Source organism: Molothrus ater, chromosome 1 (genome assembly GCF_012460135.2).
Source record: "Molothrus ater isolate BHLD 08-10-18 breed brown headed cowbird chromosome 1, BPBGC_Mater_1.1, whole genome shotgun sequence".
Classification (NCBI taxonomy): Eukaryota; Metazoa; Chordata; class Aves; order Passeriformes; family Icteridae; genus Molothrus; species Molothrus ater.
This window is the reverse complement of record NC_050478.2, coordinates 28,284,430-28,309,672: the sequence shown is the minus strand read 5'-3', so window position 1 is coordinate 28,309,672 and position 25,243 is coordinate 28,284,430.

Here is a 25,243-nt window from a genome sequence, read left to right as displayed (position 1 = left end):
AGCTCTTATTTTCAGAGCCTAAGCTGACATGAATAAGCAATTTATCAAACATCTCTCAAATCACGAAGCAAAATGCTTCTCTACAACCAGCACAAGAACTCTAGAAAAGTCAGTTTGGTTCCTAATAAAGTTAAAATTCCCTGAAATTTTTTTTAAATAGGTGAGCTAGGAGAAAAAACCAATCCCCAGTTATATCCACAAATAGATCTGACCAAAATTGTCCCATGAAAAGAAAAATCCATAGAAATCCTATCAGAAAAAAGGGAGTCAGAATAAAGTGGTCAACATCCAGAACATGGAAAAACTTAGTATCAGAAGGTGTAGTGGTAGCAGCTCCATAGCCTCAAAGTTTATGGGTTTGCTTTTTTTATCCCCACAATTCTGTAAACTCCTCCAAGAGGAAACCAAGAATAAGTGCTTCTAGAAAAAGTAAATTGATCATTTTACCCCCTCTCTTTATCTGTTTATCCTATTATCCTTTGCACTCAGAAAACAATGTTCTGGAGCATCCTCTCATGATCCTTCAAACAAGACCAAGTGAACACTTTGAAAAGTAAGCTTTGTTGACTTCTACTACTCAACTGGAAAATTACCAGGAGGGCATTGCATTCATCAAAACTTACAAGAACCCATTAGCCCTGTAATTAAAAGTGAAAAAAATACTGCTCCTAACTTCTTACTCTATACACCACGTTGCACCGTGCAATGTCTAGAAAGTTTGAGAAGGGCAGTATCTAAAACTACCAGCTCATAGACAGCTTCTTTGCTCCATGATATGGAATTATCCTGCTGATACAACACTACCTATTGTCCCATTAAACCCGTATTTATTCTGTAACCACAAGTGCTTCAGCACAGGCAGAGTATTAATTATGTTGCACGTTAATGAATCTGGAGACACTTTTCCAAACAGTATTTCCTACAATTGTATTTCACAAGTCTTTTCCTCACACACACACTCCTTACATGAATGCCACTTTGCCTCACCTAATTCCAAGCTGCTCTTGTTGCCAGCAACAGCTGCACGCACAGCACCCTCCTCTAAGTGAAAACAGTTTTACAAATGCCACAATTCTGCTTTCTCTTTGTTGTCTATGGTGAAATAGTTACAGCAGACTGTGGGTGAAGCTCCACTTCTGCAGAAATAGGAGCTCCAAATCCCCAAGTGTTTAGCATGACATTTTCTGACATTACCCTTCTGAAAACCTGCACCTTCCCCACTGCAATATGCTGTGCTACCAGCCGAGGCTCAGACAAGGTTTCTGGGGCCAAACTTTGGCTCAGCTGTCAGGTGATGTTATCTAATGTCCAAGACCGAACAACACACCCACCTTAAGGGCAAGAATGGACTCAGTTAAGCAGTTGTGATTGTCAGCAGAGATACAAGCTCAAAACCAGGGAAACCGCAGAGGAGTCCCCAGGGAATAGATAGGGGAATATGGACCCTTTCTTAACTTAATGAGTACAGTCAATAACCTCAGCAATTTGGTGGATGGTATCAGCAGGTCAGGAAGTTGATCTTCATAGCTTCTGTGTGATCTGTTGCTCACCACCAGCATGGATTATCTGAGCAGTCAGAGTAAGAACCGTGCTCTGCCCTCTCCTTCAGTGTACAGTCATTTCCTTGCAGGCAGGCAGGATTATGTAGCTATTATTATGTGGGCAAGATGATTGAAAGCCTAGGAGACCTTATTTTAGCAGGTCAGCCCCAGTGGTGCCAGAGGTGTCCATAGGGATTCACATGCAAATTGCCTTAGAAATGACTGATGGGGATGAAGCAGGGAAGAGAGGAATTGCTGTTGACATGGCAAGGTCCCACATATCCATGAGAATAAAGACAGCATAAGAATTGTACACATTTAGACCTTAGCATTATTCATACCCATCACCTCTCGCTATTGTAGGGAAGCAAAACACAGTCAGTATTCAGCAACACAGGCCCTGCATGCACAGCACTCCTGCTGAATGCAAATGCAACAAACAATGACTAATTTCTGTTCAGCTTTGTGCTCATTCTCCTTGGGAGAAAAACTGGCTGTTCCACTCACACAGCATAAGTGAAATATTTTCTTCTGTTCAACACTTAGGAGTACAACCAACATTTTTAAATTGTTCTGCTCTTGCTACAGCCACTGTTCACAGCTACAGGGATACAAGGATAAACAAGCAAGGGATCCTGTTTTGTAGAGAGACACACTTAAAAGAACATTAGTTCAGTCAATTTTCTTCCCTTATGACAGACATTCCTTGGGATGTCTTGAGGTGTATCCTTTACAAATGTTAAGCCTTTATTATAAACCTTGACCACAGATATAGTGGGGGATTTCCTGGCTTTTTGGCTAATTTAACAAATACCTGTGGTGGGCAAAACCAAATGTTTGCTGCCAAATGCTAATAAGGAGCATAGGACGTTGGATTGAAAGGGAGTGCAAAGTAGCTCAACAAAAGGCAGGGACTAATGGAGAATCCCAAACTAGAAATAACATTTACACTGTTTTCCCACTGTTTTTCCATATTTAATCAAGAAATCTACATGGGTACTACGATATCATCAATAATTTGAAGCCTTCAGAAAGAGACATTTGGCATCAAGTTAAATATTCCTGCCTATCTCAGCCATGAGAACCAAGATGCCTGTAGGAAATGCAGGGTGAAATTTTAAAGCTGATCATAATGGTCTGACTGGTGTTCACACCTCTGAGCCCCTCCTGAATCCCACAGCAAAGTCTGGTGTACTTTTTTTGTTTATGCTAATGCAGGAGTCAAGAGGCTGCTAAGGCATTTTGTTTCCCTTTAGCATTCAGCAGGCTCTCCCTCTGCCTTCTTGATTGAGCAGCAGTTCATGTTAAATCAGAGGAACACTACAGTAAAATTCACCCTTGGGACAGGTATAGGAAAACCAAGCGAGAGCATCCAAGAGAGCTCTGGAAAGGACAGAGTGAAATGAAAAGGCATTTGGATATCTAGAATGGAAATCCAAAAATGGAAGCTGTAAGTATACTATAACTACAAGTGTGTATCTTCAGTTTACAGCTCTAAAAAAACCTCAGCAAAGTTGACCTGATCTGTGAGATCCCATTTCTTCTGCAACAAAACTTCATATAGAAAATTCAGAGGCAAACAAAAGCAGTAAAAACCACCAAACAACTGCCATATTTGATTTGGAAAAAAAAAAAAAATCATGCCAGAGGCAGATAAAATATCAGTTTCCAAATAAAATAAGACAGAAAGCAATTATTTTTCATAGCCACTAGGAACAGGAAAATAAGAATGCTAGCTTAATTTCCAATAAAATTAAATACTAGAGTGAATTCTGAAGGCACTGAGAAAGGGTTGAAACACAAAGTTAAGACTAGCTAGGGAGACTGGAAAATCATTCCTGAAGGTTTTCAAGAGCAGACACTAGCAGAATGTGTTCTAAGGAGGGCTCAGTACACTTGACCTCACACTAGCACAGATTAATTGGTCCCTGGCATTCCCCCCAGCACACAGCTCCAGACTTTGTTGAAAAGACAGAATAGGAACTGTCTTATCTAAAGAACAAAGCAAGTTTCTGTTCTTCCTTTTTCTTCAAGGAACACAATATGCCTACCTCTGCTATCAGGTTATCTTTGAAAGCAGTCAGCAAACTATGGCTACTTTCAACGTTGCTGCTGAAGAAGGGAACAGAAATTTCTGCTGTAATTTGAAGTAATTTTCTACCACACGCTCCTCCTCATTAATCAACAGAGAGCTTCAGTGCACACTCATACCATAAATTTCAACTCCTTTTTGCAAACTTTGTGGAGAAACCTTGTGAAACCCTCAAGTAGTTTGTTTTAAATAAGGTGTGGCTCTTTAGCAAGTTCAGCAAAAGAAATCATGAAAAAAGAATCTGTAAATTTCAGTTTTGCTCCATGCAGCTGGCCCAAGGACTGGAGCGTCATCTCTGACATGGATATGAAAACTTAGTGGAGGAAGGATCACACACCAAAAAAAATTAAGTAGATTTAGCTTTCTTTCATGAAGCTAATCACAAACCTACAGTTTATTAAAAAACAACAACAATAATACTATTTGTCCTGCAAGCAGCAAGGAAGGAGCAACAGAAATAGTTTATACTATCTTAACTAACTGTATTTGGGAGGGAAGTTCAGGCCCACAGTGAAGATAAACAGCTCTATTCTAAGCTCATTATTTGTAAGCATAAAAAGGGATCTAAGTCATTCCTTTTCTGTCTCTTTTATACACTTTGAAGTTACCCACACCATTTTGGCCTGTGTAGAGTGGTATCCTGCAGACCTCTTTGTATGTGCATAGCATTACAAATGACTTCTTCATTACAAAATTCATTTTCTGTCTCATCCAAACCAGACCTTTCAAGTTATTCTTCCAACAGGACTTAAGATACAACATGACTGAAGTTATACAGCAAAACTTGCACATTCCTTGCTGCATATCTCAGGGTCACCAAGAACATTTGCTTTCCCTTTTTGCATGGTTGCTGCAAGCAGATTTCCCAGAACTTTCCTGAATAACAAGTGTTACCTGTTGATTTCATCCCTTTTCCTGCTGTTTTCCCTTTGCACTGACCTCCTGCCCTGTCACTCACAGCTGGTGTGCATTTCTTTTGGAGTTTCAGCTCTGTGCCAGCTCTTTTCCCTATGTTAGGAGTCAGCCTTCGAATAAGTCCTTCCTTCTCCTGCCTTCCATGTCCTACTACACCTTCAATTCAATCCCACATCTGTCCCACCACTGGCACAAAGCATACCAAACATGTTCAATACAAAAATCACAGCAACCCACTTTATAAAGTTCCAGAGTAATTAATATTTTTAAGAATCTTCTCTGCAACGAGAAAGAAAAGCACACATGAAAAAATCCACTTACTTCCAAAGATTCCTAAATTCTAGTCTTTGTGGTTTTAGAAATTTATTAACATTGGAGATTTTTCATATTTGAGTTAAATCACCGAAACTCACCATAATACTAAAACATTTGTTTTATAGGTTTATGTGGTGAAACACCTTCTGTGCCAAACTAGGCTTCTACTCTGCTGTAAACATGGCCCTGCTAGGCAGCAGATCCACTCTGCGGATTGTTTTCAGTTCAGTAAGCATCAGGAAAGTCAGTACTCTGACAGGAACAACTCTACTCTGATCCAAATGGCATCAATCTGTCCCAGCCTTAAAAAGTGGAGAGGTCAGTGACCTAGTAGAAAGAATGCTAAAACAAATGTCATGACTAATTAATTAATTGATGAAGAAATTTATAGCAGGGGAGTGAAGGATGTCAAGTACACAAATTATCCAGTTCCCATGTGAAGGGGGACATGCAACACCTTAACTGCAAGTCCCCTTCAATACAGGCAAGTTTTAGCATGATGCATTCGTATTTCTCATGAGTATCCTCAAAAATAAATTAACACTTTATTTATCCTTTGGAAATAGGAAAGAACTGCTTTGTTCCTGCACACCTGTCTCTAGCATATATCTGCTGTCAACACACCGGATGTATAAGGTTTTTATTTTTAACCATAAGCCTAAGGTGGCAATGGATGCTTTCAGAATGATGGGCAAACAGCATTCCATTCCTAGGGGAGCGGCCTCCTCTCCTAACAGGGCTCTGGATAATTCAATACCTGGCCCTGTAATTAATAGGGAAAAGAGGTGAAAGACTATCCTTTCCATCTGAGCCAGTCTAGGAACTGGTAACTCATGATGCCTGCATTGAGTGAGGGTTTCTGTTGACAGGTATTAGCCAAGAACTCTTTGGCATGCAGGCATGAGTGCCAGGAGCATGCCTGAACTTGAAGAGAGGGTTGCCAATAGTAATTCAGGACTAATTTATTTACATCTACACCTCTCTGGAAGAAAATAAGAGATTATCACTTAAATGATGCTGCTTCACTTGAAATCAACAAACCTGCTTTGGGCAAAGAGGCTTGCAAAGCTTCATAGTAAAAACAAAAGAAAGAATTCACATTCCTCTACTGTGCCAGCAATGAATACAAATAAAGGCAAAAAAAAAATACCCCAAAACAGAATAAAGTTGGAAAATCTTCTAAGTCTGAACTGCTGCCATACTACATTTAGAATGAATCATCAGTTTCACCTAGGAAGAGTTTAAGAGTTTTGTTATGCACACTAAACTCAATCTCACATGGAGGTCTTATGGGAGACTTAAGCTTCGTGCTCCCTCATGCTTGACATCCTAGCAGTGACCCAGATGCCTGAACAAGCTATGGCCACACTATTGCTCCTGCTCATTTAAAAGAAAATGCTTTAACAGAGCTTCCACCAAGAACAAGATTTAAACCCCGTTTCAGAAATGAAGCTCTCTTGCATTTCCAGCATGGGGTACAAGCTCTGGGCTTCTCCTTCACTCTCAGCAGGGTGCTGCCGTGATGCTGAGCAGGAGGCCCCCCAGCACACCCTGCTGCACTTTGTGCAGGGCTGTTTACACCCAGCATGCCAGCTCTGATCATTTTGCAGCAAGTTGAGGAACATACTACATTTCCCTTCAAGCCCCAGCTACTATATGTGTTGGGTAAAAAAACCCAGCAACCCTCTAACAGTGTATTTCAGGTTTACTGCATCATCCAGGTGAGGGAGATGCACTGAAACGGTGCAAAGCTCTTGGGTTGCCAACAGTACAATTACCAGACAAAAGACAAACGTTGTGCTAATTACATGTTCCCTGACTCGGGAAGTTGAAGCTTTAAGGACAAAACCCAAACAGCCAATGACTCAGCAGGACAAGCTTCCTGCCAGCACACAAGAGCTGGTTTTCCTTAGGACCCTGTGCTTTAAATGGTCCTGTCCCTTCACCTTCAACTCTGAAATGTTCAGCTCATGAACTATCAGGGAAAAATTTAACCTAAGACAATCACATACACTTGAAAAGGCACATTTGTTTGCTAGGTAAATGGTATTTGCCTTGTGCTAGGCTGTTCATTCACTGGCTTTACAGGATCTTATTCTTTGACTTAGAAAAAATGATTCCTGTTAGCAGAGAACAGCATTTAGCAAGAATGACTATGCTTCATACAGGAGATAAGTAGATCTTCTGACAGGCCAACTGACATGAAAACAAGTAATAAATTTGCTGCAAAATTAAGTCCCTCTGGATGCAGTGCCTGAGCACATTTGCTTTGTAATTTATTTTGCTAATGCATACAGAATTATTCAAGCTTCAAGATTAAGAAGTGAGGTTATTTGTTTGTTATTCTCATTACACCTGTCTTGATATTCTTTTCATGAAACAAAGTTCCTGAGGTGTTGATTCATTAATTCTTACTCAACTATCTCATGGTAGCACTCTGGAGAGTATGGTCAGGTACAGAGTCCATGGATCCCATATCAATGTTTGGAATGGGGGAAAGCACAGTGCAGCTCAGACTACACATTTTCATGAAATTCATAACTCAGTTTTTCTGGTCACAAAGCAAAGAAAAATGATGTCTTCTGCCACAGTTCCTATGTATTCTTCCCTGTGTTTCTGAGATGCAGAGCAGAAAACAGGGGGAAAAACAAAATAAAAATGCTCCAAGCTACTGCCTCAGCACCTTAATAAAAGGGAATAAACCAATAAAAGGCAAATAAAAAGTAAACACACTTCAATGAAGTCTGCAAAAACTTTTCAGTTTGAGCCTCAGGGGTTTGTTTGCATGTATATTTTATAAATAGATGGCAGAGTAAGTTTGTCAACGTGGACATTCAGAGTAAATTAAAAGCAAATACTGAAGATCATTTAGGAAAAGCAAATTTTGATGCAGTAATCGCAATATGTATAGGACTTCCCATAGTTACCTTATCCAAAACTGAAGTCCCAGACTACATGAACAGCCCTGCTGAAAGGGACAGTGAAAGGAAGTGAAGTGTTTTTCTGGAGTATTATCTAACACTGAACACTCTTGCCCATCTACCCATGTGATTTATCTGTCTGATCATAACAGCTCAGCTTTCAAATATCAAAGGTTTTCAAATCATTCTTAGGAAAGCAGCAGCAGCAGACCAAGGCCTTTTCTATAAAGTCAGAGAAAATACCTTTGGGAATAAATGATCTTTCCATGGAAAGCTGCTCAGAAACCATTCCAAAGAAGGAGCCCCATACTTTGAGGCTTGCAGCCTTGCTCTGTGCAGCCAGAAGCAGATCAAAACCAGTGACACCAAAAGGACTCTGATGGCAATGATTACTGTTGTGTGGGGCCAGACCACCAACTAAAGCAGTTTTAAGGGCCAGGAGAGAGAGATGAGACACAGAAGCTGAATCCCAGTGCTGCAGCACAGCCCTGCTCAGGTGCTCCTGCCAGGATTTTCATCTGTGTATTCCTTCCCACCCTTGTTTCCCTGTGTAAGAAAGGGACAGGATTATGCAGTGAGCTCTCTCCTGACTGCAGGGATGGCTAGAAGAGGTAGTGTGCACCAGGCAGATCCAGCACAGGGCAGCAAGGGCAGGAGCTCCCGGGCTCCATCAGCAAGTTCACACAAGTGCACTGTCCAAAAGTGCCGTACACAGAGCTCTTCAGCCACAGCAGCACTTCTGACAACCAGGATTTCACCAGCACCATGTCTGGCTGGAACACTGGGAAAGGCTTTCAGCAAAACCCTGCTGGAGTGGCACTGTCAGCAGTGGCCTCTCAAGGGAGCACACTGACCTCCAAACTTATAGTACTGTCATTCAGACCCTATGGTCCTACTCAGGTGAGTTAGCAAATTACCTTCTTCAGGTGACTACAAAAGAAAAAAGGGATTTTTTTTGGTAACTTTTAAAAAAATAAACATCTTTCTGCAAGTATTAAATTGAAAACATGTTTCTATGGCGAGGGCTGCTCTAAAAAAAAAAAAACAAACTCCATTAATTCTTTATCAAAAGAAAACATTTTCCAGGCACGCCCAAGATACTGCAGAAAAAAACCTCTTACTTATCTACACAAATATAGCAGGAGGCCAGACTCAGGAGTAGAAAACATAGTTCTATGAAGAGAAAACTGTGGATTAGAGATACCTATAGCCCTTATGAACTGCAAGTATGTAAGAATATATTCAGCCTCCTGAGGTTTCCAGGTAGCAGAAAACAACTGAAGCTATGCAAATCATTTTGGAGCTGCCCTTGATATACATTAGTCCTCAATGCAGCACTGCTATGTTTCAGTTTCTAATTCCATTCTGCTCTAATAATAAATTCTCTTCAGAGACTTTAACTTTCCATAGAAAATTAACCAAAATGTAATATGTATTCAGACTCCTGGTAGCATGATTGCATATGTGAGATAATGCATGCCAAGATCCTGCAAAATAAAAGAAACCAGTGAGTTTGGAAATGAACACGTGTCTGTGTTACAATCAATTTGAGACAGACTTAGAATGAAGGCTAAAAAATTTGCTACACTACAACTTTCCATACGCATTGAATTGGTGTGTTTGTTCATTTTGCTCATCAAGACATCCCCTAAATTTGATCTTTCAGAGGGTGCAAGCACTGGCATTGACACCCATTAAAAAAGAGAAAAATAAGGGAACAGTCTCCACACCACAAAAAAAACTAGAAAGGGAAAAAAAAAAAAGGAAAGAAAAGCCAAACTCCTTCTCTAGGAAAATCCAGAGCAGTTAAATAAAAGGTTTCTAGTATAAGAGAAAGTGAAAGCTATGAGGTATAGCTATGCCATGGTTTAACCACAGCTGGCAACTAAGCACCCCACAGCTGCTCACTCAATACCATCAGTGGGATGGAGGAAAGAGAACTAGAAGGGTAAAAGTGAGAAAACTCATGGGTTTGTATAGGAACAAATTAATAACTGAAATAAAATAAAAACAACTAATTATAATAAAATGAAAACAACAAAGAGAGACAAACAAAGCCCAAGAAATAAAAGAGATGCAAATGAAAACAATCATCAGCACCAACACACCAATACCCAGCCAGTCCCTCAGCAGTGGCTCCCCAATGAACCTTCCCCCAGTTTTATTGCCAAGCATGATGCCATGCAGTATGGGATACTCCTGTGGTCATTTGGGGTCAGCTGTCCTGGCCATGCCCCTCCCAAATCCTTGTGCACCTCCAGCTGCTCAGTGCTGGGAAGGGAAGCAGAAGCAGCCTTGGCTCAGTGTAGGAACTGAAAGATCCTAGAATAATCACTCCATACTGACCTACTACATACAAATAGCTCCATACTGACCACTATGGGGGAAATTGACCCCAGCCAGAACCAGCACCAGATATCCAATATTAACAACTGTGCCTATCTTGCCTCATAGAACCATTTTTGCACTTTTCATGAAACTGCCTCCCTCTACACATATATAAACACATTCAAACTATATCATCTGTCAAGAATTCAGCTATCTGTACTTCCCTCAGTTTGACTTTTCTGATAACTATGACAAGGATGCTGACACGTAACCAAAAACAAACAGCCACAAAATCCCCTCTGACCTTCAAGCCATCCTTTGAATTTGACACTGAAGAACAGGTGGGAACTTTGGCTGACACATGCCCCAAATAGTCCATCTTCAGTCATAAGGAACATCTGCCTCACACCTGCATTAGGTGGGAGGCAGTGCCCTTAGGAAAGCAAATAGGGCAACAGGGGAAAGTGAAAAATTAACTCATGAGCAGAGGTTTACAGTAAAGCAATTTTTTTTTTTCTTCCAGAGCTACAAGAAGTATTAGAAGAGTCTTTATATTTTCCCTGTGATATCTGGCATTGGCTACTGTCCATCTCAAAAATACGTAGGAGAGAAGCAAAAAGATATATCCTAAGAAGTCCTCACCAAAACCAGAAAGAGACCTTGGGAAAAAGTTACAGACACAGAGAACAACAGATTGTGTGTGGGGTGGAAAGGCTGAAGGTCACAAAGGAAGTAATTTCAGAAGAAAAAAAGGAAAATAAAAGAAAGAAGAAAATAGCTGATCGTCATTCAGCAGCACTAAACAGCGGCTAACAGCTTCTGGAGGCACCTCTGGCAGAGAGCAGTGCTGCCCCAGGCCAATAGACACTGAGAGAGCTGAGCGGGTACTTGTGCCCTGCTGCAGAAGCCCGGAGCCCCCTCCCTGCCTGCAAGCAATTCACAAAACAAAAAGGCGCCCTGGCAAAAGCCTGCATCTGGGATGCTGTGCCTGACTGCCACCCCCAGCCCGTGGCTTTGGGCTGGAGGGAGTCTGTGGGAGGGAAGCACGGATCCCTTCCCTTAGAAACACCCACTGCCCGCTTCGTGGAGACAGAGCAACCATTTCCTCGGGTTCTAACCTCTTCACTCCGACAAAACTGAGGTCACTTTTAGGTTATCCATAACTCTATAGAAAACGTCTTTTGCAATACTCTAACCTCTTTTTTAGCCAGATGCCTCACCAATGAACACCTATAACCCAGGGCTATTGAAGAGTACATTATCACAACAGACAAATAACCAGTTTGACCTATCCTTCTTATCCACTTACTGGAATGATTAAAAAAACAAAGATGGATAACACACTCTAGGCTTGGCTCACTCAAAGTATAGAATAGTATGATAAGGATTAGTACAGTCTACAAGAAGCTAATGTTGAATTTGTAACAGTCTAATTAGCTGCAGCTTCAGCCTTGTGAGGATAAGTAACCTAATAAACATCATAACAGCTGCAGAACAGCAGAGCTGCCCTGACTAGGAACCATCCTGCTCAAACTAAATCCTGCTCACAGAAACTTGAGTGTTGCATTGAATGCAATTAGCTGCCTCTTGATACTGGTTTTAATGAAAAAATGACAGCTGCTAATCCATCGAGTAAATCTTCACATTTTCAGCTTTCAAAGACACAGGACTTTGTCAAGCTTGAACTCACAGTCTTTCCTCCCCACGTCCACCCTCCACATCTCCCCCAGCAGTAACAGGTTTGAGAATCTGTCTTTACAACTTCCCTGAATAATAGCTAGCAGGGCTGGGTTCAAGAGCAGGGTATGTTTTTGACCAAAGAACCAAAACAGAGAGAAATACATAATTTTCTGTGCCTACACCTTCCAGGGACACATCTTGCTATCATTGCAAGTTGGGTGTGCTCTTATTTTATTCAACATGATGAGATAACAGTAAGATCCTCTGTTGGTTGCAATTGATATAGTTCTGAAGATACTGCACAAGCTCTGTCAGGCTAAAATTGTTTATAAAATCCCAGCATAAAATAAGAGTAGATATCCAGTCCAACCTCTGTTAAAGTCAGGGAAAGTCCCCTGCTCACATCAACAATTTTAGAAATAGTTCCTACTGGGAAGACAGTAAAGAGACTAAGCAGAGTACAGTGAGGGAGTGTTCAAGTGTAGGATCTAAGGTCAACTGATTTTGAAAACAAGTTTAAACGAGTTTACTTGTCATAAACATCACCCATCAAACCCTTTGCTAAAGAACATCTGCCTAGATTTGCAGTTCTGTGCTGCTGGAGCCCTGCTCTGGTGTGTGCAGCCCCGTGGTCTATGGCCCTGTGCTTGCAGCTCATGCTGCTCTCAGACAGCTTTCCTGAGCACAGCTCACTGCTGCTGTCTTGCATAATACACTTCTGGGAGGGAATACTGCTGCAGCTTGATTTTTATTAACACACAGATCTCAACTGAGAATTGAGTGACACAGGGCTAACTCGTTACTGATTAAAACTTAGGAAACAAATTATGAGATCAAAGTAAATTATTAAAAAATAAAACCCCACTAAACCTAATATTACGTCCTAGACAGTTGGAAACTCTTAGCTGGAGACGCTGAAAAGTATCCAGCATTGAGAAAACAAACAAACAAAGCATTTTCCACCCTCAAAGCCCTTATACCATTAGTGAAGAGACTTTTCAGCTGCTCAAGCAGATAAGATGCTAGATAAACTTATATTTTAGGAAATTGAAAAATTTTTACTCCACAGTTTTTCACTGTACTGGACTAAAAGAGGAAATTAATTCCCTTATGCTTTCTATTTTTGTTGGCATGTCCAAGGCCTAAGGTTGTGTATTTAATCAGACATTATGAGACCTGCACCCTCCTAGAACAGCAGCTAGAGACAAACAGAAATTACTGGAGTGCCTTATAGTGTTTGAATATCTTATGTCATTAGGCAAATGAATTGAGGACTTTCTGTCAAGATTATCTGATGAGGCAAAAAAATCCACAACAGAGCCTTATTCCTGTAGGAGCTCCACAGCTGTCAAAGTATATTCCTACAAAAGGGACTTTTATACAGACTATTCTTAGACAGCTGCTTTCAAGGATGTAGTCAGGATTCCTAGGTTTATCAAGCCAATGCTCAAAAACCTGATGGGTACCTGGTGCAGAGGATACATTACAGTACATATGGACTCCTCGTGGTGAATTATTGATACCTAAAGGTTTTACCTCACTGATTCCCACAGCCTCAGCCATTTTTTAAAAACATCCTGTGTTGCTAGAGCTGGCCTGCAGTTTGGCATTGGTGAGAAAACAATACCCACTCTCTGACGAACACGTACTAAATTAGTTAATATTGTCACTGTTTATACAAGGCTGTATTTGTGCTGCTGTATGTGCTAGCACTCAGACTGTGAATAACCCTAATCTGTTTCAAATTCAATTACTTAGAGACTTTGCAAAATGCTGCTTATCAGGCATTAATACTTCCCTATTCTTGCTTCAACACCTGCGTCACAGCTTAGAAAAGAGCGAGCTGAGCCAGAGAAAGTGAGAATCACGTGGGGTTGTAAAAGTCCCACGGGACTACCTCTTAAGTCTTCAGTCTCCATCCCAAATCCTGGTTTGTTCAGCCTTAGGAGATCCCTCAAACATTTGAAATACCACAGGGGCTTTCCTAATTAACCCTTGGTTATATGATTATACATAATAAGAACCTGAAGGCTGCATTTCTCTTAATTCAGACACCTTCAGGGAGACCCAAATTCCATTTCTCTCTTCCAGGAGCTGCTGGCAGATACTAGATAATGACTCCTCTCTCTCTCATCTAGCTCTTGTTGGACCTGCCAAGAGCAAACTGCTGCTTTGCAATCCAAACAGGTCTCTCACAAGGGCAGAACAGGCCCATGAGAGAAAAGAAAAAAGAGCTAGAAAGAACTATATATGAAGTTCTTTTGTTTGGGTGTTTGGTTTGGGCTTGGATTTTTGTTTGTTTTGGGTTTTTTTTTTTGTTTGTGTGTTTGTTTTTGGTTTTTTTGTTTTTTTTTTGGTGAGGGGGTGGTGGTGGTGGTATTGGTTTGGGTTTTTTTTGGAAGCAGTAACATCTCCATACCACTTCTGTGACTTTACCATCCATGCCTTTCTGAGGAGGGAATGCATAGGAAATAAGAAGTCCTAGAGCTAACTGTGCTGTGGACTAGACCAGCTAATTAAACCTTATAGACACTTAGAACTGCTCTAAACACACTATCTGATAGGATTTTACTTATTGCACTTACAGCAAACTTTCCTGGCCAAAAAAGAAATCAAAGACATTATTAAAAGGAGCATCAGAGGCAATTTGGTTACAGCAAGACACTACTGATGGATCAATGGCCTCTAGAACAAGTTGCTATCCCCACACTCAGTGAGCAGAGTCTCAATGAGACAAAGCCAGCAGAAAAAGAAATCTGATTGTTTCAGACACAAACAGCTCTGCTCCTTGCTAAGAAAACCTCCTAACTAAAGACAAAGGCTCAGTTTTACTGGTAGTTAATCAAACACATTCAGAATCAACTGTCAGAAGCAAAAGTTACTTTTCTTGTCAGGATTAGGAAAAGCATTAGTAAAATCAAGGTCATTCATTAGGGTGGTAAAGCAGCAGCAATATCATGAATGTGGGATATGACTGCTTGAAGAGCAGTCAAAACTCATTCTTCCCCACTGGAGTAATCCCTGAGAGGAAAAGAATTGGGTTGTATGTCAGCAGCATGAGCAGCTGGAAACTATGAGGTACATCCCTAACAGTTACATTTTACATCAATTAAACACCTTTCATCCAAACCATCTTACAAAAGGATGAAAGAATTACCATCATTTTACAGAGAAGAACTGAGGAGAAGTGAGGAATGAAGACTTGGTGTATAACTCACTCTCACTTGGATGGCAGACAGGGATCTGTTTGCACTGCATACTGCAGGCTTCTGCCAAGTGGATGAGAGTTTTTTCAGTTCATGTGCCATGCTGGAGAAGAAGTGCCTGCATGAGCATGTCAGGACAGCACCAAGCCCAGCCCAGCAGAGAAAGCCTTTCACCATGACTTTGTAGCCTCAGGCATGGCCCTACCTCAGCTAACATGCTCACCTGGCTTTAAACCAGAAAGTACAGGCAGGTTTGTGCTCATGTGTGCCTTTGTGTCAGATGCTGGAGGAGGAAGGGAAAAAGAGATTTACAAGCCTGACTCTATAGAAATTAGAAATTAATGAGAGCTTGACTACTAAGTCAGTAAAAGCCAGATGTTCACCACAGAGCTGTGACTCACATTAACAGTACCCAAAGTCACTTTGTGCTGTAACATGCAATAGGCAGAGACAAATTTCCCATTGCACAACCTCAGCCACACCAGAGCCCAAGAACAGCTTAGCTGTGAGTCCTCTAGCATAAAAAATTGCCAGTGGCAAGGGTCCTTCTCAGTTTTGTTCCAGACTCGACAAATATGCACCTGCACTGTTATACCAGCAAGGTTATTTTAATTTAGAAAGTCAACTGGTGCTCAAATGGACTGAGCCCACTTAGAATGCAAAAGGCAGATCAAGTTTATTGAGTAAGAATGTGCTGTAAGAAAAAAAGCTTTCTAGAGCTTTCTGAGAGAAACTCCTGGGTAATTATCAAGGGAGGTAGATGTTCTGCTGCTCAGGAAGCTGAGCCCATTATAAAGGAAAAGAAGTCCACTAAACATAATAAAAGGCTATTGTTAAAAGTCGCTGTGTAAAAACAAAATGAAAGCATCAGGTCACAGGGTAGAAGGAGTGGCTCAAGCACCTGGTCCCTACTAGGAATGCTATTTCCTAAGAATTTGCAACTATATACTCAAAATGAAGACGCTCAGATGAACTATCCTTTTCAGATAACCTTCTGTTATAGTCTGGATAATTCCAATTAATTTTTTCCTACAATTCCCTTCACATCATCAGCTTTTTTTTTTTTTTTTGTTACATTGAATTGTGTCACCAAAATATCTAATTTTAAAAAACGCACCACCACTGGTCAAAGAATAGATGTGAGATTTTGGCATCAGTGCTTAACCTTGATTTGCACTGACACCAGGAAAGAGTTCAAAGCTGCTCTAATGCAATGTACAAACAAGAACTCCGTTGTGGTTAACCCACTGTGTGAAAAGAGGCTGCTGTCCTCAAAAGAATAATGTTATCTGAGAGAGGTATGGTGACACAGCCAAAAACTAACACAGACAGACATTGTTAATTGTATCGACTTTCTGCTAGACTGCAACAATCTGGAAAATATGTCCCCATTGGCCCAAATATTTTTGAGCCTTACTAAACTTCCCCCACTATGAACATGAGCAAAAAGTATTTCTACCCCAATAAAGGGGGGGATTAGATTATTATTTGCTTACAGAATCTTTCATATCCCAAACTAGCTGCAGACCCATAAAAATAAGCCCACATTTTCAGAAGGCAAAGACAAAACACACCACTGCTGCTATGTATCCCTGCCAGGGAGAAGAGTGTTTGTGATTCCAAGGGCAACAAAGGCTTTTTGTCTGGGCACCCTGTGCATTTTGCCACGTGTGCTATTTGGAACGACACATTTCAGAGCAGTTCAGAGATGCCACGGCCCATCACATCATCCTGAGTCACCTTGACATTTCTGATTATGCATTGAGATGATAGCCTCAGGGCTATAAACCTGTTTTTTAATACATTATTAATGATAATGGCTGTTAGAGACTGCACAGTCCTAATGCCTTGCTTCCCTCTCTGAAATCTAACCAAAGTATTGTGTACACATAACACAATTATATGCTTTATATTAGGTGTTTCAGAGACTCGAGTGTCTCTGCACTACCTGCTGCCTGCACAGCAAAGTGTGCCTCAGGTTCCCAGTTCCCCTTGCTCTATGAACCAAAGGACAAGGGAACTAACACAAAGGCACCAGGACTATATCATCTAATACAGATCTTGGATGGGTTTGTCGCTTCAGTTAGCCCTGAAGTTGCAGAAATAATCTAGGCAATGTACCTATTCAACTTCTAGAACAATATGTTTGCTCATCTCTCAAATTGTTCACAGAATGGAAAAGTAATAAGTAATATTAATAGACAATAAGGAAGCTTAGCTTGGTTAAAAAAGAAAGCAAAATCAAAATAAAAAAATACCCTGTCTGAAGATTGCCACCAGAGTCACGGGTGGTTTGCAAAGACAGCAAACTGTGCTGGAGCTTCATTTTCTCTGCACGAACAGCAAGCTCTGAACATATCCTCTGATCTTTCCACTGACCTAAAAGATGTCCTTCTCAAGGGCTGTATCCACCCAAAGAGCAGAAGAACTGTGTAGTTTATCCTAAAATTTTGGTGCACTGGTCCTACTCCCACCTGACATTGTCCCCACACACCTCACCCCAATTCTATTGATGAAAAAAGCTTGAAAATAACCTCTTCCCTGTAAGAAAATCAACAGTACTGCTGTTGACTCTTCTAGCCCACCACGTTTTCCTCAGCTTCCCTGTTCATGAGGAGGAGCAGGGAAGCAGTCCTCAGTGTGTTTTGCTTAGCTGAGGACAGTGATACGCATCTGTTTGATGTGGAACTTCCTCTAATGACCTGCCTAAATACGTACAGAAGCCAATACACAGCTGAGTTTGGGTTGGTTCTGGTTGTCTTAAGGACTACACTAAACCAAGGTCAGAATTTTCACATACATCCCTTTTTCTCAGTACGTTAGTCCAACCTACTTGTTACAGGCTGAAAGTCTGAAAGTCTTCCATTATCTCCTGGAAACCGGTGCTATCTGAATATTAGCAGCGTTACACGGATATTCATCTCATGCTCCGATAACATTGTTATCTCCCGAGCTCCTCGCTGCAGAAACAGGCGCTCCCGCTCCTGCTCAGCTTTGCACATCAAAGGCAAAGCGACAATAGCGCAGCTTTAAAGGAATGCCCGAGCTGGCCAAGGTTCAGAGCCATGAGCAGACAGACAGACAGACAGACAGAGTGTTCTGTTGTTCTGTTTATCCGTGCGGGGCCGCTCTGACTCAGCGCAGCGCGCTGGGAAAGGAAACGCGCTCCCACCTCCGAACCCCACCAAGGCCACGCTTGCCCTGCTCCACGCTGTCACAGCAAAGGAGGAAAGTGGCACTGCCAGGATGAAGGAAAAAAAAAAAAATCAGACAAGGTCAGGGAGGAGGAAGGAAAAAAAAAAACCCAAACCACTTGGAAGAAAACCATTATATAGCATCAATGCACTTGACTCTTTCTTTGACCTCATGCTGACGCTCGTCCTGCACAATTCAGAGGAGCGAACGGAGGCACACACGGTCCCTCCCGCTGCAGGGAGCTCGGCAGGGCCATGGGAACCCAGCCAGCCCCGGGACCCGCCCTGCCCTGAGCCCTGGGCAGCTGCAGCAGGCAGGGCCCGACGGGAGGGGCAGCCACAGGACCCCGCGCAGTCCCCCAGATACACGCGTGTGTGTGTGTGTGTGTGTGTGTGTGTGTTTGCATATGCACGTGTACGCACCATTGTTTGTAAACTACCTTTGAAGACCTCTGAGCCACCAACACCACAAGTTCATTCCTTCAGTGTGCTTTAAACAGGTGCCAGAGGTCAGGAATATGAAGTTGAAATACGAAGTTCTCCCATGTGATTTCAGAAAGTCTCATTTCGCTTTTAGACAGGTTTTCAGATATTCAGCTGTTTTCTTCCCACTAAAGTACAGTATTTTTTTACATATCTTATGCAAGCAGACACAGAGACATGACTTTGAAAGCAAGAAAAAAAAAATCCAAAACAAAATGGAAACATTAAATGAGAGCATAACCACACATTTCCTGCTGCCTGCTTGTGTTTTACTGAGAACACAACTTCTCAGGTCTGGCTAATCAGCATTCATCAGTAAAACAAGATATCAGGGGGCAGTGAGAGCCCTAGAGGTGTTTATCTTCCTCTTCTCTGAACCGTGAAGCTTTTCAGAGAGTATTTTCACAAGACAAGAGAATTGTTCATGAGTATCTTGTAGATCAGCAGTGTGATTTGGGAGCGACTGCCAAAAAGCACAAAGGACAACAGAAATGCTGCATCTCTCAGGATTCTCTAGCCTTTCCCTATCTGTCCACTTGAGATCATTGTGACTTTTTATTTTGTCCCATATCAAAAAAGAATGGCCTGTTAATAGGTAACAAGAATCTGGAAAGATTTTTGCAATGCTATAAATAGCCAGAGCCGTTCTCCAGCCAGCAAAAGCAGGCCTGTGTTTATACCCAGAGAATGTAGACAGAGGAAGATAATGGTTTGTTTTGTTTAAGGTGGAATGGCTTTGGCAGTGAACAGTTGCATTGTTACTAATTTTATACAGTTAAATATGACAATAAAGTCTTCACAGTACATTTCAAGGGAGTTACAACACAGACTTGAACACGTCTGAAATAGAGCTTGTATATGCAATCATCAACAAACACACGTAGATAGAGCCACAGTGACTAACACTGACAGGGTGCTTCTTTTATTTGCTTGGTTCTGCTGGGGCACACGACAGAATGGTGAGTTTCTGAACCTTGTGTTCATACAAGAATCTTGCAGAGCTCGGTTGGATTAGCACGTTGCGCATATTTACACTGGAGTAACGTTACCTGCTTGTAAGTCTGCTTCTGCATAATGCCCAGCTTCCTCTACTTCAAACCACTCTTGTTCTAGTCCATTCACCCCTCCATAAATGCTTGGCACAGTTTCAGTTCTCCTCCCTCTCCCTTTTCTTTTTTTAATAGGCTTTGTCAAGTCTGCTCCTAAATCTTCCTGTTTCACTTTGTTTCAGGGTCATAGGTGAGGTGGTTTAAATTAAACAAAAGAAAACCCAGGAGTTACAGGTCAGTTGCTTTTAGGTAAGACTCATGAACTCAGAAACAAGGAGTTGCAGCTCAGATAACAGCACACTTCACGTAAACTATGCTCGCTTCCTGAAAGGAAGGGGACACACAGTACTCTCCCTGCAGCTCCAGGACTTCTTGCCATAGTCCCAGCTTTGACGAGCTCTCTCTCTCTCCCCAGAGATCCAAACTGGCCAGCTCTGCAGCATGCAGCATGCCTAAGGCCTGTAAAAATGGTTATATAATACTGCAGAACAATACTCTGGAGAAGGCAAGAAAAACACCACCAACCACACCAGAAGTCTGTTGCCAGAAACAGCCCATAATGAAATACCACTCAGTAATTTGCCCCCAAACTGCTGCTGTTGGGAGACAACCCCTGCTCTCTGGTGCAGTGCCTTGCCTGCCCCAGAGGGGCTGTGCAAGCCTCCTGCATCCCAGCCCAATCCAGGCACATACTGTGGATCCAGACTTGGACATCATCTATCCCCTCCTCACTTCCATCTGCCAAGCCACACACCCTAATCTCCTACACAACCAGAGTACAGTGGCGTCAGACTAACAAAATTTGGGGGCTAATCTAAAGCAATGTTACAGCTTAACATTTAAATTCAATTCTCTTAATCCATTTTATGCACAAACATAAGCTATACCTTGCCCTGCTATGTGTGTGTGTACTCACTCATCAGTGCATGCAGCTCTTGAAATGTCCATTCAGGAAGGTGTATTGTGATTAGTTAGAGTAGACCTAGTTAGAAACCTCAGTGCTTGACTCTGCAGGAACACATGCACATTAGTTGAGGAGTAGCATTGGGTTAGTGCAGCTACACGGTTTCTCCTCAGAGCTGACATGACCTGTGCTGCACCATGTGGACATCAGCCACCACAGAGCTGAACAGGAACTCTGAGCTTCACTTCCAAGACTGGGCACACCCATGTGTTGCCAGGTTGATGAGGGCAAAGTACATACAGATAAAAAGGCTCTCCTACTGGGGGGTGTAAACTTCAAGGGTACTTGGCAAAAGTCAGTAAAATAAAGTCACATAACTAAAAAAAATCTTTAACTTCATAAAGATTAGTGTTCATTAAATCTTACTCTGGAACAGTTTAAGTCAGTGATTGCTTGTGCATATGCCACCACTTATTCAAATCCATTTCCCACAAATCAGAGGTAAAGCAGTCAGATGTACAAGAGATAAAAAACATCTTTTGCTTTTGTTACTCTGGCTGAGATGCCACTATGAAAATAAAAAGATAGGAAAAAGAATAATCAAAAATCACAGTTGGTGGCTAAAATTTAATTTATGTTTCCAAATGGAGGTCCAGAATATTACTTAGGTTTGAAGAAAAAAAAATTAAAAAGAAGGGAAAAATAAAGCTCTGGACAATACATTTTCTTTTCGAGGAATCCTTAATCAAGCATTTTTCTTTGGCTTTGACAGTGTTCAGAGGGCTCGCAGTATTGAGCCCGAAATTACTCCTTCACTAAGCATTACATCAGCAGTAATTTGTACTCTTACTCTAAGATTTCTAGTTTGTTATCCTACTAGGGATGACAAAGCAGGTCAGCAGGCATGACTAAGGGCAGCAGATGCTAGACATAATACACTCCTGGCTAGAAACTGCCATAAATGTAACAGGCACACACCAATGTTTAATAAAAATATTGCTTCAACACTGGAAAGTACAACACTAAACTAACAGGACTTTCCAATAACAAAGCCATACACTGCAGACACTGCCACTGTAGCTCATATGACATGGGTAAAGTTCACCTGAACTTTTTCAGTGGTTTCATCCATTCTGTGTTGAAGCAACATCTCTTTGAAAGCAGGTTAATTTTAGCAGGATTTGACAAGATTTTAAAAAGGACAGAAGACAACTGTGTGGGCATAAAGCAATTTAAACCAAACACCACCCACCTACACACTGCAGGGAGACCTGTGCAGGCAAGAACTCATGGAACCAGATCTCAAGTACCAGTCCAGGACAAGAAGCCAGTTGAAAACAAATCTGACTCCATCCACTTATTTTAGCTCCAAACTAACATTGTGTGTGACCAGTTCATTACTGCATGCTGGTTTTAGTTCACTGATTTTCAGAATTAATGTGAAAAGGAAAGATTCTCCCAAAAGCCCAGTAGCCATCTGGTGCTATTGCTGTACTTCATGAAAAATTCATTGCCTTTTTATCATAGTCAGCTATTTCAGTGATTGTAGAGATTTATGTTTTTAAGCAGAATATTTTATTCACTATTGATGTTTGCAAATCTGCTTCAGCATCACAGTTCAACAGATTATGTTCTTTCTGGCTTCATCCTGGGGATTTCTAGCAGCCTTGAAGGCAGCAGAAGCTGTAAAAAAGTCAGTTTTAGTAATAGATTTATAAAATGGACGTCACAGTGTTGTCTGTTTTCCCAGGCTAAATAAAGCTAAACACAGTGCCAGTGAAACATGCTCAAGCACTAAGAGCCTCATTACAGCTCCAAGCTCTCATTCAGCCATTCATCTCCAACAGAGCTATCTGTCAAGTAACACACAACTGAGTTTGATATTCATTCTAGCTCAGAGAAATTTTATTTTTCTTCCTTTATGCTCTACTTGCAGGAGGTTCTGCAGCCAGAAGCATTTCTGCAGGCTGTACAGAGACAAAACCAAGGCAGTGGGTTAAGCAGTGCACAGGCTAAACCCCTTCTCCTGAGAGAAGCATCAGCAGTGCAGTCATTGCTTCCTGGACTTGGAACCAGTCATGGGGAGCTTGGCTGTAACACCTGACCTTCCTCCTGCCCTGTACCACACCAGTAGGAGCTGCCTGTGCTGTGGCTTCTGAAGCCCTAAAACTGGGCTTTTTCTTCCTCCTCCTTCAGGCTAACAGGAATAAGGCCAAAAGAATTCAGATAATGTAGCCCAACAATTCCTTTAATCAGAACAAATGCTTGTGAGAGTTGGCAACACCTGAAGAGTGGGCGTAGAATACACCCCCAACAATTCAATGCACAACAGGCTGCAATAGGAAATAGCTACTAAAACTGAAAAGGAAGTGAGTGAATATTCATAAGTTCTCATCAAAAATAAGATTACCTTTAGCAGTCCCTTTACATACCCACAAATCCCACACAGTACTTCTGTCTCAAGCACTGCAAGTTACCTCAGCCCTGGGTATTCATATATGCTGTCAAGGTATTATTTCTGAGTTTTAACCTTAAAAGTATTTATTTTACTGAAGCAAAGTCCCAAGCAGGTATTGTACTTTGTTAGCTTTGAAAAAAACTAAATTCATCTGTGAATGAGTCAGTGAAATGTCACAAAAGCACACCAAAAGCAGAAGGTTTAAGGAAACGTGACAATGCCAGTGTACATGGAGGGTCCTAGAGAAGCTGAAGCTGCCTCAGAGCCAAAATTAATAAAAAAGTGTAAGAGGAAGCAACAAGGTCTTCTCCTGGCACAGAGCTATAAAAAGCGATATTATAGAAAATGTGGTTTTGTTGCTGAGTGGGCTGGGGGAACTTGGTGCTAACAGAAGCAGAAAAGGCCTTGAAAGGCCAGAAGAGGTGAGGTTTGATCTCTGGCCTTTCTGGTTCCTCTGCCCAATGCGAGTGCCTGGGAGAGCAGACTGAACATCTGTCTGGTCCAATGGGCCCATGTGGCACATGAGGCCAGTGAGACTGCTGGCCAGCACCACTGAGATGCCATCCTCAATTGCCTTTAAAGGCCATGGCACTTCTAGGAGGGCCCAATTACTTTAGAAATGCAAAAAGGTCAGATTCCTCTTCAAGAAGGATTATACTGGGAAATCACAGACTTCATCACAGTCCCTGAAAGACTGTGGAGCAAGTCTTCAAAGCCATTTCTAAGCACAATAAAAATGAGAAGGTCATGGAGAACTGGCAACGGGGAGTTACCAAAAGGAAATAGTGCTCAACTGATATGATCTCTTTCTATGAGGAAAAAGGAGCCTTTGAAGAAAGAGTAGTAGATATCCTTTAGCTTGGCTCTCCCAAAGCTTCTCCAACAGTCTCCCTCAGTATCTATACCAGCCAGGTCAGACCTATGGGATGAATGCTTGGCATATCAGGGAAGTAGAGAACTGCAGGATCATTAACTGGGCTGAAAGAGTCATCAGAAGCCCTTGAGTCTCATGGGGAGGGGTCAAAGCAAAGATGGCCAAATATTAGCCTAGGGTACCCTTCATATTATCTCAATCCTTTGAGATTACAGAATAGTTGGGATTAGAAGGGATGTCTGGAGATCATTTTGTCCAAGTCCCCTGCCAAGGTAGACTCATCTGGAGCAGGTTACAGGGGAATGCATCCAGGTGAGGTATGAATATCTCCAGAAAGGGAGACTCCATAACCTATCTGGGCAGCCTTTTCCAGTGCTCTGCCATCCTCAGTGTAAAGTAGCTCTTTCTCATGTTATGGTGGAACTTCTTGTGTTTTATTGGTTTTGTATTTTAGAGATAGTCACAACTTGATTGGGCAAGGCTCTGAGCAGCAGTACCCAACTTCAGAGCTGGCTGTGCTTTTGGGAGCTGGACCGTGCATCCTGCAAGAGTTTGATTCAAGGATCATGAATGCCAAGATCCTGGCTTTTTTTGTCCAAAGATCAAGAAGATACCCCAGCACAACCTCACATGAAGTTTCTTTCACCTAAAGAAGGGAAGAAATAACTTGAAATAAGATTTTCAGAGGCACTCTGTTCTCCCTACTTGTCATTTACTTTTTGAGATAAACTCCAGTGTGTTGGAGAGTTTAAGCAGAATCCACAAACATGCAGAAGAGATTATACTGCCAAGTTCAAAAGAGTAAACTATGCAAACTGCAGAACAGCTTGAACTTTTAGCTTTCCTGCACTACAGATGATTGCACAGCCAGGCTCTAGCTGCTCTGTTGAGCTGGCTTTGCAGGAAATACCTACATGCCTAAACAAACAGTAATAGTAGAGACGTAAGAGCTCCCCTGCCTGTCATTCCAATAAGATCGCCTGACAATGCACTTACAGGCAAGCCAGTCAGCCAAACAAATCATTAACTTGAAGTTTCAAGTAGCATGGAAGAGACTTTCTGCTTTCAGCACAGTTCTTTCCTGGTCAGGGCAGAAAGAGACCATGGCCTCTCTACACACACAGCAGTCTTCACACAATAACATTACTGCCAACTGCAATGGCATAAGGCAGGTGGCTGCTTTAGTTATTGCTTTAGGCTGCTGATAAACCATTTCCCAGGGGAGGGACTGCAGACGCTGCACCTGCATGAATTCTCACAGACTACTAACACCTCTTTCCAAA